Here is a 13445-nt window from a genome sequence, read left to right as displayed (position 1 = left end):
ATGTAGGAGAACTATAATTCCTATAAATTAAGGTGACTTTCTCCCAAAGCCCTCCTGCATTTTTGTTGGTCATGGGGGTTCTGTGTGCTAAGTTAGGTTCAGGGCCATCCTTGGTGGGGTCCAGAGTACCCATTGATTGTGGTTGGACTATAAATCCTAGTATGTCAAGGTGAATTCCCCCACAAACCTCTCCAGCATTTTCTTTTGGTCTGTGTGCCAATTGTGGTCCAGGTAAGTTAATTTTTTAACTGATTTATAGTGTATTGTACAATTTTTATATATGTGTTTTATTGTAAGCCGCCCTGAGTCCCCTGTTGGGTGAGAAGGGCAGGATATAAATATTGTAATAAATAAATAAGGTCAATTGTCAGTGGGGGTCACAATGCTGTGTCTTGATGCAGGGTGAACTACAACTGCCATCATGTGGAGTCAGTCCCAAACTGTGGACCTGTGTCTTCAGGGGGAGTGTAACCCCCTCTAGCGCAGGCTGTAACCCTATAACCTCTTTGGCCTTCTGACTGACCAGGAGGACCTCCGTCTTGTCTGGATTCGGTTTCAGTCCATTCGCCCTCATCCAGACCGTCAGAGCTGCCAATCACCAGTTCAGGACCTGAGCAGCTTCCTGAGCGGGAGGAGGAAAGGAGGAGTGGAGGTGAACGTCACCTTGGAGCACATTACATTGAACTCCAGAACTCTGGATGATCTCTCCCTGCGGCTTCATGTAGATGTTAACCAACATGGGCACAAGACTGAACCCCACGGGACCCCACAAGACAATGGCCGTGGGGCCGAGCAGGTGTCCCCCAGCAACGCCTTCTGAGAGCGACCTTCCAGGAAGGACCGGGGCCACTGCAAAACTGCCTCCAAGCCCTATTCCCGCGAGACATCCCAGAAGGAGACCGTGGTCTACGGTATCAAAGGCCAATGAGAGGTCCAGCAGAACCAAGAGGGACACCCTCCCCCCCCCCCCCCCCCCCGTCCAGTTCCCTGCTTAGATCATCTGCTGAGGAGACAAAGACTGATTCAGTTCCGTGACCAGGCCTGAAGCCAGACTGCGCCCGATCTAGACACCCAGGGTCTTCCAAGAACAACGGGAGTTGCGAGGCCACCACACGTTCCATGGCTTTGCCCAGAAAGGGGAGACTGGAAACTGGCCGGAAGTTGATGGATTGAGTGGGGTCCAGGGATGGTTTGTCAACAGCTTCCTTTTTGAATTACAGCTTCTTTTAAACCGGCTGGACTCTTGCCTTCTTGTAAGGAGGCCTTCACCACCACCACACAGCAAAGCCAAAGGGGTCATCAGGCCGGAAAAAAGCCATGTCATCAAGACTGAATCCTCAGGACTCCACGATGCCATGGTTGCGGGGCCGAGAAGGTGTCCCCCAACAACACCCCAGGAAGGGCCGGAGCCACTACCAAGCGGTGCCCCCAAGTCCCATTCCCGCGAGGCATCCCAGAAGGAGACCGTGGTCTACGGCATGGAAGGCCCTTGAGAGGTCCAAGAGAACAAGAGGGACACCCTCCCCCCGCCTACGTCCCTGTGCTCCTTCCGTCCTCCCTGCACGAGGAGTGAAGAAGACTCACCGGGATGTGGACCAAACCGGGCGACACAGCAACAGGCTGAAAAAGCCTCGGGCAAGGAGCAAGAGCCACGAGAGAGAGAGAGAGAGAGAGAGAGAGAGAGAGAGAGCAACTGCCTTCCTTCCGGCTGTGAACGGGAAAGGGAGCTTCCCAAGGGAACGGCCTTCAGAGGGAGATGCTGCAGCGCATCACAAGGGTCTCCATGGCGCCCCCTGCAGGCACGGAACAGCCATCCAGGGAGGGGGGGGGGAGGAGCTCTGTTGATGGGCAGGACCAGAGGAGGGGCAGGACGGGAAAGCCATCGTCATAACAATGTAATAATAATAATAACAATAACAATAATATCTTTAAAAGAATACAATAATATATAATAAAATATATTATATCATATCATAATTATAACTTGAATTTGGTCAAAGCACAGGACAGTATATTTTGGAAAAGGGTAGATTTGCGTGAAGCCCAAAGGAGTGGATCGACAACAGATTGGATAGGATAAGGTCATTATAATATTATATTGTATATTACTATTGTTATTTAATAATGTAATAATAATATTACTGTAATTGTTATATTATTCTATAATTTAGTGTATTATTATAACTTTGTATCATAATATTATTATTATAGTATTATTATATATTTTTATTCTTATTATACTATTATATTATTATCAAATAATATAAGATTATTTGATAATTATAATATAATAAAATATAATGACAGTATAATAATACTACCCTGGCGTTGCCCAGGTTATTTGACAAAGTCAGTGTTTTAATTGTCCAAATATCCATAAGATTGTGGGTGGACTACAACTCCCACCACTTTGGTGAGTTCCTCTGCTCCAACCCTTCCCGTAGGTTGAGTGAGTCATGGGGTTCCGTGTGACACGTGTGGTCCAGGCCCACCATCGGCGGAGGTCACCATTTCCCCGGTTGTGGGTGAACTACAACTCCCAGGAAGGAAGAACGTTCCCTCCCACACCCCTGCAGTCATCACATTTCAGCAGATCGGGTATTCGTGCCAAGTTGGGCCCGGATCCCTCCGTGTTTGGGTTCACAGTGCTCTCTGGATGGAAGTGAACTACAACTCCCCCAAATCAAGGTGAATTTTCCCCAAAGACCTCCAGTATTTTTTGCTCATTATGGGGGGCTCTGCGTGCCAAGTGAGTCCCAGGTCCATCATTGGTGGGTTTCTGCAGTTCGTAGATGCAGGTGAACTAAGCATCCCGGTCCCTACAAGTCCTATAAATCATGGTGAATTCTCCCCAGACCCCTCTGTCTAGTATGTTCAGGTTCTGACCAGTTCCTCTGTTTGCTGTGTGCTGTAGGAAAGGATAGGATGTGGAATGGAATTGGCATGGCCCCACCCACTGCCTCTCCCTTAACCCTTTCCTACCCTTTCCTATAGTACTGCTGCTGCTGCTGCTCAGTCGTTTAGTCGTCTCCGACTCTTCGTGACCGCATGGACCAATCCACGCCAGAGCTCCCTGTCGGCCGTCACCGCCCCCAGTTCCTTCAAGGTCGAGCCAGTCACTTCAAGGATACCGTTCATCCATCTTGCCCTTGGTCGTCCTCTCTTCCTTTTTCCTTCCATTTCCCCCAGCATCGTGATCTTCTCCAAGCTTTCCTGTCTCCTCATGATGTGGCCAAAATACTTCAGCTTTGCCTCCAATATTCTTCCCTCCAGTGAGCAGCCATTGGGCATTATTTCCTGGAGGATGGACTGGTTGGGTCTTCTTGCCAAGGTCCAAGGCACTCTCAGGATTTTCCTCCAGCACCAAAGTTCAAAAGCGTCTCTCTTCCTTCGCTCAGCCTTCCTTATGGTCCAGCTCTCGCATCCATAGGTTACTTACTATGGGGAATACCATTGCTTTGACTATGCGGACCTTCGTTGCCAGTGTGATGTCTCTGCTCTTCACTATTTTGTCTAGGTTGGCCATTGCTCTCCTCCCAAGAAGTAAACGTCTTCTGATTTCCTGGCTGCAGTCTGCATCTGCAGTGATCTTCGCGCCTAGAAATATAAAGTCTGTCACTGCCTCCACGTTTTCTCCCTCTATTTGCCAGTTGACAATCAGTCTGGTTGCCATGATCTTGGTTTTCTTGACGTTTAACTGCAACCCAACTTTTGCACTTTCTTCTTTCACCTTGGTGATAAGGCTCCGCAGTTCCTCCTCGCTTTCAGAGTGGTATCATCTGCATACCTAAGGTTGTTAATGTTTCTTCCAGCAATTTTAACTCTGGCCTTGGATTCCACAAGCCCCACATGTTGCATGATGTGTTCTGCATACAAGTTGAATAGGGAGGGCGATAGTATGCAGTCCTGCCGCACTCCTTTCCCAATCTTGAACCCGTCTGTTGTTCCGTGATCTGTTCTAACTGTGGCTACTTGGTCTTTATACAGATTTATCAGGAGACAGATAAGGTGACTTGGTATCCCCAGACCACCAAGAACATGCCATAGTTTGTTATGATCCACACAGTTGAAGGCTTTAGAATAGTCAATAAAGCAGAAGTAGATGTTTTTCTGGAACTCCCTGGCTTCCTCCATTATCCAGCGGCTATTGGCAATTTGGTCTCTGGTTCCTCTGCCTTTTCTGAACCCAGCTTGGACATCTGGCAACTCTCGTTCCATGTATTGCTGGAGTCTGTCTTGCAGGATCTTGAGCATTACCTTACTGGCATGGGAAATAAGGGCCACTGTACGGAAGTCTCAGCATTCTTTAGCATTTCCCTTTTTTGGTATGGGGATGTAAATTGATTTTTTCCAATCTGATGGCCAATCTTGTGTTTTCCATATTTGCTGGCATATGGCATGCATCACCTTGACAGCATCACCTTCCAAGATTTTAAACAGATCTCGTCGTCTCCTGCTGCCTTGTTGTTAGCAATGCTTCTTAAGGCCCATTCAACCTCACAACAATACAATACAAAAGAATAAAACATAAGCAATTAAAAACAGATTTAAAATAATACAAATTACTTGAGCCATTCATCCACAAAATCTTGTACATAAACCTTAGTCCAGACAGAGTCGAAGCCAGCGAAACTTATTCTTTGAACGCTTGCTCGCATAGCCAGGTCTTCACTTTCTTTCTAAAACTCAAAAGAGATGGAGCCTGCCGGATGTCACTAGGGAGGGAGTTCCACAGCCAAGGAGCCACCACTGAGAAGGCCCTGTCACTTGTCCCCGCCAGCCGCACCTGTGAGGCTGGCGGGACCGAGAGCAGGGCCTCCCCTGAAGATCTTAAGTTACGTGGTAGGTCATAGTGAGAGATACATTTGGATAAGTATGCTAGGCCGGAACCGTTTAGAGCTTTATAGGCTAAAGCCAGCACTTTGAATCGTGCTCGGTAGCTAATTGGCAGCCAGTGGAGCTGACGTAACAGAGGAGCGCTCCGGTTAACAACCTGGCTGCCTCCCTCTCGTTGGACTAATTGAAGCTTCCAGTCTTCAAAGGCAGCCCCACATACCGTGTTTCCCTGAAAATAAGATATATTAATTTTTGCTCCCAAAGATACACTAGGTCTTATTATCAAGGGATGTCTTATTTTTCCATGAAGAATAATTCACATTTATTGTTGAACAAAAAATGAATATTTATTATATACTGTACAGTAGTTGTCATCACAAACCAGCATAACCAGACAAACTGTGAATGGCATCAAGAATCCCTTGTTACTACCATTATTTCCATGTATATGGTACGTACATTTATCGATCCTGCATGCTCTGGTGTTCTGTTCGATGGGCATGCTTCCAAACAAAAACTTTGCCAGGTCTTACTTTTGGAGGAGGCCTTATATTTAGCAATTCAGCAAAACCTCTACTAGGTCTTATTTTCTGGGGATGTCTTATTTTAGGGGAAACAGGTTGCAGTATTCTAATTGGGATGTAACAAGAGCATGGACCACCGTGGCCAAGTCCAGCTTCTCAAGGTACGGGCGCAGCTGGCACACAAATTTTAGCTGTGCGAAGGCTCCCCTAGCCACCTCTGAGACCTGGGGTTCCAGGCTCAACGATGAGTCTAGGATCACCCCAGACTGTGAACCTGCGCCTTCAGGTTGCAACCCTGTACCCTGTTCGACCTTCCGACTGACCAGGAGGACCTCTGTCTTGTCTGGATTCAGTTTCAATTTGTTGGCCCTCATCCAGTCCGACACAGCGGCCAAGCACCGGTTCAGGAGCTGAACAACCTCCTTAGTGACAGGTGGGAAGGAGTGACAGAGCTGGGCATCATCTGCGTACAGATGACACCTCACCACAATTTAGTGTAGGTAATACACATAGTAAAATAGATACTATAATTTGCAGTCTTAAAAATAAAAAGGAAAAAAGAAAAGAAAAGAGAAAAAGAAGGATTGATATAGAGATATGAAAAAAGGGACATAAATAGAGCACTCTGTTTATATGGCACTCTGTTTTCTTTTTTCCTTTCTTCTTTTCTTTTTTCCTCTTTATTACTATTGTATTATTTATATGAGGGGGAAACATTGCAGAAAGGTGACCATTAAAGTGTTCCGTTGACCATTAAAGCCTTCTGTTGACCATTAAAGCTCTCCATTGACCATTATAGGTCTTCCATTGACCATTATAGGCCTTCCGTTGACCATTAACGCCCTCCGTTCACTGTTAAGGCCTTCTGTTGACCATTAAGGCCTTCTGTTGACCATTAAGGCCTTCTGTTGAACATTATAGGCCTTCCGTTGACTATTAAGGCCTTCCGTTGACCATTAAGGCCTTCCGTTGACCATGATAGGCCTTTTGTTGACCATTAAGGTCTTCTGTTGACCATTAAAGCCTTCCGTTGGAAGGCATACCTTTCAAAAGATCACAAATGATTTTCGAGCTCTGGGAACAAAGCTAAAACTGTATAATGTACATGTGATCTTTTCATCCCTCCTCCTCATTGTAGGACATGGCTCTACAAGGGCCGGAAAAATAGTATAGGTCAATAACTGGCTCAGAAAATGGTGTCAAGAGGAGCATTTTGGATTCCTTGACCATGGTCTACTCTTCCAGGAGGATGGCCTACTGGCAAGTGATGGGGTGCATCTCACACAACTAGGAAAACATCTTTTTGCACACAGACTCACAAACCTCATCAGGCGCACTTTAAAATAGATCCACTGGGGGAGGGGAACAACAGCCTGGCAAACACTATATTACCCACGACCACAGGGAACCTCCAAAAGGCTAAACAGAGGGCTGTACAAACACAGCAAGGACCAAGTACCGAGAGCACGATAATCCCAAATAAACAGCTCGGGGGGAGGTCATGGGCTTACATGTCTTTACACTAATGCACAGAGCATGGGAAATAAGCAAGACGAACTCCAGCTTATAGCACAGCACCGCACATACAACGTCATAGGCATCACTGAAACCTGGTGGGATGACTCCCATCACTGGAATGTAGCCATTGAGGGCTATAACCTCTTTCACAGAAATAGAACAAAGTGGAGAGGAGGGGGAGTAGCTTTATATATCAAAAACAGTTACGTTGCAGAAGAAATGCAAGACTGTAATCCGGGAAACCAGCTTGAAAGCATCTGGATAAGAATCAAGGGAACCGGGACTCAAAAAGATCTCGTCGTGGGTGTCTACTACAGACCTCCGAACCAGGATGAAGAACTTGATGAAGCCTTCTGTCAGCAGCTGACCAAACAGGCACAAAGAAGAGATATAATAGTCATGGGCGACTTCAACTATCCTGATATCTGTTGAAAAACAAACTCGGCCAAGAGCACAAAGTCCAACAAATTCCTCACTTGCCTTGCAGACAATTTTATGGTCCAGAAGGTAGAAGAGGCAACAAGGGGATGAGCAACTCTTGATCTAATCTTAACAAATGTGGAAGACCTGATCAATACAGTAGGATCCTTAGGGGCAAGTGACCATGTGCTCCTGCAGTTTGCCATACAAAGGAAGGCTGAAACTAAGACAAGTCAAATACGCATTCTGGACTTTAAGAGAGCTGACTTCCAAAAAATGAAGGCAATACTGAGCGGCATTCCATGGACACCAGTATTAAAAGTCAAGGGAGTAAAGGATGGATGGGAGTTTTTCAAAAGTGAAATACTCAAGGCGCAAATGCAAACAGTGCCAACAAAGAAAAAAAAATATGACAAGTGCAAAGAAGCCAGAATGGATGTCCAAAGAACTTCTAACCGGTCTAAGACTCAAAAGTGACATGCACAAGAAGTGGAAAAGGGGAGAAATCACCAAAGAAGAATTCAAACGTATAGCCAACTCCTGTAGGGAAAAGGTTCGCAAGGCTAAAGCGCAAAATGAGCTCAGGCTTGCCAGGGGCATTAAAAACAACAAAAAAGGCTTTTTTTGCTTACGTTGGTAGAAAAAGGAAGAACAAGGAGGCGATAGGGCCACTGCAAGGAGAAGATGGGGTGATGGCGACAGGGGACAGGGAAAAGGCAGAACTACTTAATGCCTTCTTTGCCTCCGTCTTCTCACAAAAAGAAAGCCATCTTCAACCTCAGCAACATGAAATGGACGAAGGATTCGGGGAAATCCAACCCCAAATAGGGAGACCTCATTTGTTTCTAAGTGTTCGCAGACCACTTCCTTAATGATCTTTTCCAGAATCTTGCCTGGTATTGATGTGAGGCTGATCGGACGGTAATTGTTTGGGTCGTTCTTTTTTCCCTTCTTGAAGATAGGGACCACATTCGCCCTCCTCCAATCTGCTGGGACTTCTCCCGTTCTCCAAGAACTCTCGAAGATAATTGCCAGTGGTTCTGAAATAACTTCCGCTAGTTCCTTCAATACTCTTGGATGTAGCTGATCTGGCCCTGGGGACTTGAATTCGTTTAGAGAGGCCAGGTGTTCCTGGACAGCTTGTTTCCCTATTTGGGGTTGGATTTCCCCCAATTGTTCATCCATTCCATGTTGCTGAGGTTGAAGATGGCTTTCTTTTTGTGAGAAGACCGAGACAAAGAAGGCATTAAGTAGTTCTGCCTTTTCCCTGTCCCCTGTTGCCATCACCCCATCTTCTCCTTGCAGTGGCCCTATCGCCTCCTTTTTCTTCCTTTTTCTACCAACGTAAGCAAAAAAGCCTTTTTTGTTGGTTTTTATGTCCCTGGCAAGCCTGAGCTCATTTTGCGCTTTAGCCTTGTGAACCTTTTCCCTACAGGTGTTGGCTATACGTTTGAATTCTTCTTTGGTGATTTCTCCCCTTTTCCACTTCTTGTGCATGTCACTTTTGAGCTTTAGCTCAGTTAGAAGTTCTTTGGACATCCATTCTGGCTTCTTTGCACTTGTCTTATTTTTCTTCTTTGTTGGCACTGTTTGCATTTGCGCCTTGAGTACTTCACTTTTGAAAAACTCCCATCCATCCTTAACTCCCTTGTTTTTTAATATTGGCGTCCATGGAATTCAGTAATTCCTTCATTTTTTGGAAGTCAGCTCTCTTAAAGTACAGAATGCGTGTTTGACTTGTCTTAGTTTCAGCATTCCTTTGCATTGCAAACTGCAGGAGCACATGGTCACTTGCCCCTAAGGATCCAACCACTTCAACTGTATTGATCAGGTCTTCCACATTTGTTAAGATTAGATCAAGAGTTGCTAATCCCCTTGTTGCCTCTTCTACTTTCTGGACCATAAAATTGTCTGCAAGGCAAGTGAGGAATTTGTTGGACTTTGTACTCTTGGCTGAGTTTGTTTTCCAGCAGATATCGGGATAATTGAAATCGCCCATGACTACTATATCTCTTCTTTGTGCCTGTTTGGTCAGCTGTTGACAGAAGGCTTCATCAAGTCCTTCATCCTGACTCGGAGGTCTGTAGTAGACACCCACAACAAGATCTTTTTGAGTCCCGGTTCCCTTGATTCTTATCCAGATGCTTTCAAGCTGGTTTCCCGGATTATAGTCTTGCATTTCTTCTGCAACGTAACTGTTTTTGACATAAAGCTACTCCCCCTCCTCTCCCCTTTGTTCTATTTCTGTGAAAGAGGTTATAGCCCTCAATGGCTACATTCCAGTGATGGGAGTCATCCCACCAGGTTTCAGTGATGCCTATGACATCGTATGTGTGGTGCTGTGCTAAGAGTTGGACTTCGTCTTGTTTATTTCCCATGCTCTGAGCATTAGTGTAAAGACATATAAGCCCCTGTGACCTCCCCTCGAGCTGTTTATTTGGGATTATTGTGCTCTCTGTACTTGGTCCTTGCTGTGTTTGTGCAGCCCTCCGTTTAGCCTTTTGGCGGTTCCCTGTGGTCGTGGGTAATATAGTGTTCGCCAGGCTTTTGTTCCCCTCCCCTAGTGAATCTAGTTTAAAGTGCGCCTGATGAGGTTTGTGAGTCTGTGTGCAAAAAGATGTTTTCCTACTTGTGTGAGATGCACCCCATCGCTTGCTAGTAGTCCATCCTCTTGGAAGAGTAGACCATGGTCAAGGAAGCCAAAATGCTCCTCTTGGCACCATTTTCTGAGCCAGTTATTGACCTGTACTATTTTTCCGGCCCTTGTAGAGCCGTGTCCTACAACAGGGAGGAGGGATGAAAAGATCACATGTACATCATACAGTTTTAGCTTTGTTCCCAGAGCTCGAAAATCATTTGTGATCTTTTGAAAAGCATGCCTAGCGGTGTCATTGGTACCTACATGAATCAACATAAGGTGGGGAGGGTGATGGGGCTTTAGGAGCCTGCTGAGCCTCTGAGTGATATGGTGTATTTTTGCCCCCGGGAGGCAGCATGTTTCTTGAGCCATCCCATCTGGTCTGGAAATGATGGCTTCCGTTCCTCTAAGGAGGGAGTCACCTACTACCAAGACCTGTTTCCTTTGAGGATTGACAGGGTCCCTTTTGTGCAAGACAGTGTGTATGTCCCCTGATGAGTGTTCCTGTTGAAGTGAATCATGTAGGTGTAAAGTGTTGTCCTCCTCCTCAACATCCCCAGTGCATTCATCAATGACAATCCATTGAGATACATCCGAGAGCCCATTACTCTCCCAAGGATGTTCCTGTTGCTCCTGGTCTACGATTGGGGATGGAGCATTTGCATGATTACATAAGTGTGAATGTGGTGATGCACTATCCCCGTCAGCGCTATCCCCTGCGCATTGATCAAGGGTGGCCCACTGAGTGGTATCTAAGAAACAGTGGTCCTCCACAAGATCTGTTTCCTGATTGTATGTTAATGATGTAAGAATTTCAAATCTGTCCTCAGCTGAGCAGAGGAGTTCTGAGGAGGCTGCCTGGTCCTGTGTCTCCTTCTATGGGTGACCTCCTTCCAAGCCTGAGGGTTGTCTACCTTTGAGTTGATCTCCCCATAAGGTTCCTGATTATGGTCATGGTGGTGTTGGTGTGATGCAGGCTGCAGATCTACAGCAGCGTGTTGTGCAGTGTCCAAGAAGAGCTCGAGTGCCTGAATGTCCGTAAGGGTCCTAATATGGTACTCGAGCTGTTGGATCCTCTGCTCCATCAAAGTCATCTGTTTGCATTTGGAGCAGATGTAGTTGACTAGTTTTTGTGTGAAAAAGCGGAACATGCCACAGCTGGTGCATGTGATGGGAATGTTTTGCTTTTGTTGCATCTCTTGGTGAGTGTGGTGGCCAAGTGGGATCTTTGTACAGTTAAGTAATATGCACACACTTTATGTGCAGACTGCCCCAACCACCTCTTTGTGTATTTGTTTATGTTGTTTTGTTTCCTGTATGTACTGCAAATGATAGTTAGTAAAGGTGTCTTTTTCACGCGCGCCTGACACTGGCAAATAAAGCTTTCCCAGAAACTCAATTAACAGGGGACAATGCCTGCTGTCAATCAACTTAAGTACCTGGCTCTCTTTCAACACAACAGTCACACAACAGTTAGACTTTGACCACAGGAGCCAAGCCCACACTCAGTTTAAAATCTTAGCCAAATCTTAGCCAAATCCTACCTGAAGCCAGGGAGCAAAAATGTCCTCCTGCTGCCTCTGCTTCTGCGAGAACCAACTGCCCTTCTGAGAACTTACCATATGCACAGATGTTAAGAATCAAGCGTAACTGTACCCTGCCACAAGACTTTGAATATAATTTGGAAACATTGAAAAATCAATTTAGAAATAAAGGTTACCCTGAACATTTGATCCATAAGGCTAGTGCCAAAGTAAGTAGAGTCTCGAGAACCACTATATTAAATGACAAGATTAGACCTAGAAACAACAGAGTAGTGTGGCCTCTTACATTGACCAATTTATCTAAACATGTAATAAAAACTGTGAGAAAATACTGGAATTTGGTAAGTGACATACCAGGTTGTGAACATCCCCCTCTTATAGCCCACAGGAGAACAGAAAATATCAAAGACATTTTGATTCATTCAGATTTAGATTCCACACAACACATTACTAAATCCAACCTGGTGGGTAATTTCGCTTGTCACCATTGTTCTATATGCCCACAATTCGTACAGGCAAAGTTTTTAAAGGATCATCACATTAAATTTCAGTATAAAATAAACCACTTCACTACTTGCTCCACTGAGGGGGTAATTTATGCCATCACATGCCTCTGCTCCCTAATGTATATAGGCCAAACGAGCAGGGAAGTCAAAGTCCGTATTATAGAACACAAAAGTAAGATCAGGAAACATTCTACTGATTCGATTTTTTATAAACATTTTGAATATCTAAAACACAATCCTGAATCACTTCGGGTTCAGGTTCTAGAAGTTGTCACACCCTCCAAAGGCATAGATTTCCAGACGAAGCTCCTACAGCATGAATCTTTTTGGATTTTCACACTCCAAACAGAACACCCAAAGGGGTTGAACAATACCAACTCTTATGATTGTTTTTTTTTTTGTAAAGATTGATAGTCTTTCTTTAAATATGACTCTGGAGTAACAGCAATTACATTACTTTACAACCTCCTGACCATTTAAGAGTGAAATTACTCAGCTTCATACTCGCATTGGAATCAAACTGTCTGCAGAGTATGCATGTTTAAAAAAACTTAGATCTTTCTGTGAGTATGACTTTTACATTATCTTTGTTGTGTATCATGTATGTCTCATGTAACTATATGTATTGTAATTAACTGGTAGCCACTACATATGTTCCCTATAGGATCCACATTTAAAAAACTCAAAAACAACTAAAAAAAGGACTACAATCCACCTGAGGAAGACTCTTTTGAGTTGAAACCGGTTGTGGTTTTGCAGTCTATTATCTATAATAAAGAAACAAGAACAATCATTATATATAAGAAGAGGACTCAATTTGTGTATGTGGAACAATCAAAGAACTTAATAACATTTATTGTTTATGAGGAGTAAATTCATCCTTCAAGAGAAAAATGTTGTTTCTACTGTGAATGTAACATTTCTTTGTTTGATTGTTTAACAACTCCATTTGTATCTGTTTTCATATTGATGTATTGATACTAAATTTAGGTTTAACGATTTCTGTATTACTGTAATAAGTGGATACTTGTCTTTGTAGTTCCAGGGAACCCATTTTCTTTTTTGGTACTTTAAAGAACAGATGCCAGCCATAAAACCTCAATTATCCTCTGGTATGTGAGAGCCCCTATATAAGTGGGCTACAGAGAAGATTCTGGTATTCCATACAATAAACCTGTTTGAATCTACCCAGCATGTGTCTTGGTGCTTTCTTCTGGGAAGGCTTAACCCACAGCACAACTGGAAGAAGAGAACCTCACAATTTGTATGGAATCTACTTTACTCTCTCTAGCTTCTGCCTACAGCAACATGGAGGGAGAGAGAACCAACTTGAATATATTCGGGGGGAGAAGAAGTGAGCTCCGACGGAGGAGAGAGGGAAAAATCCCACACCCTCTTGGACGCAGCCACCCCCCCCCCCCAAACTATGACCACACAATGGAGGGTCACCCCAGCTGGG

The sequence above is a fragment of the Anolis carolinensis genome, unplaced genomic scaffold (assembly GCF_035594765.1).
Source record: "Anolis carolinensis isolate JA03-04 unplaced genomic scaffold, rAnoCar3.1.pri scaffold_17, whole genome shotgun sequence".
Taxonomy (NCBI): Eukaryota; Metazoa; Chordata; class Lepidosauria; order Squamata; family Dactyloidae; genus Anolis; species Anolis carolinensis.
Note: the sequence above shows the minus strand (reverse complement) of the source record.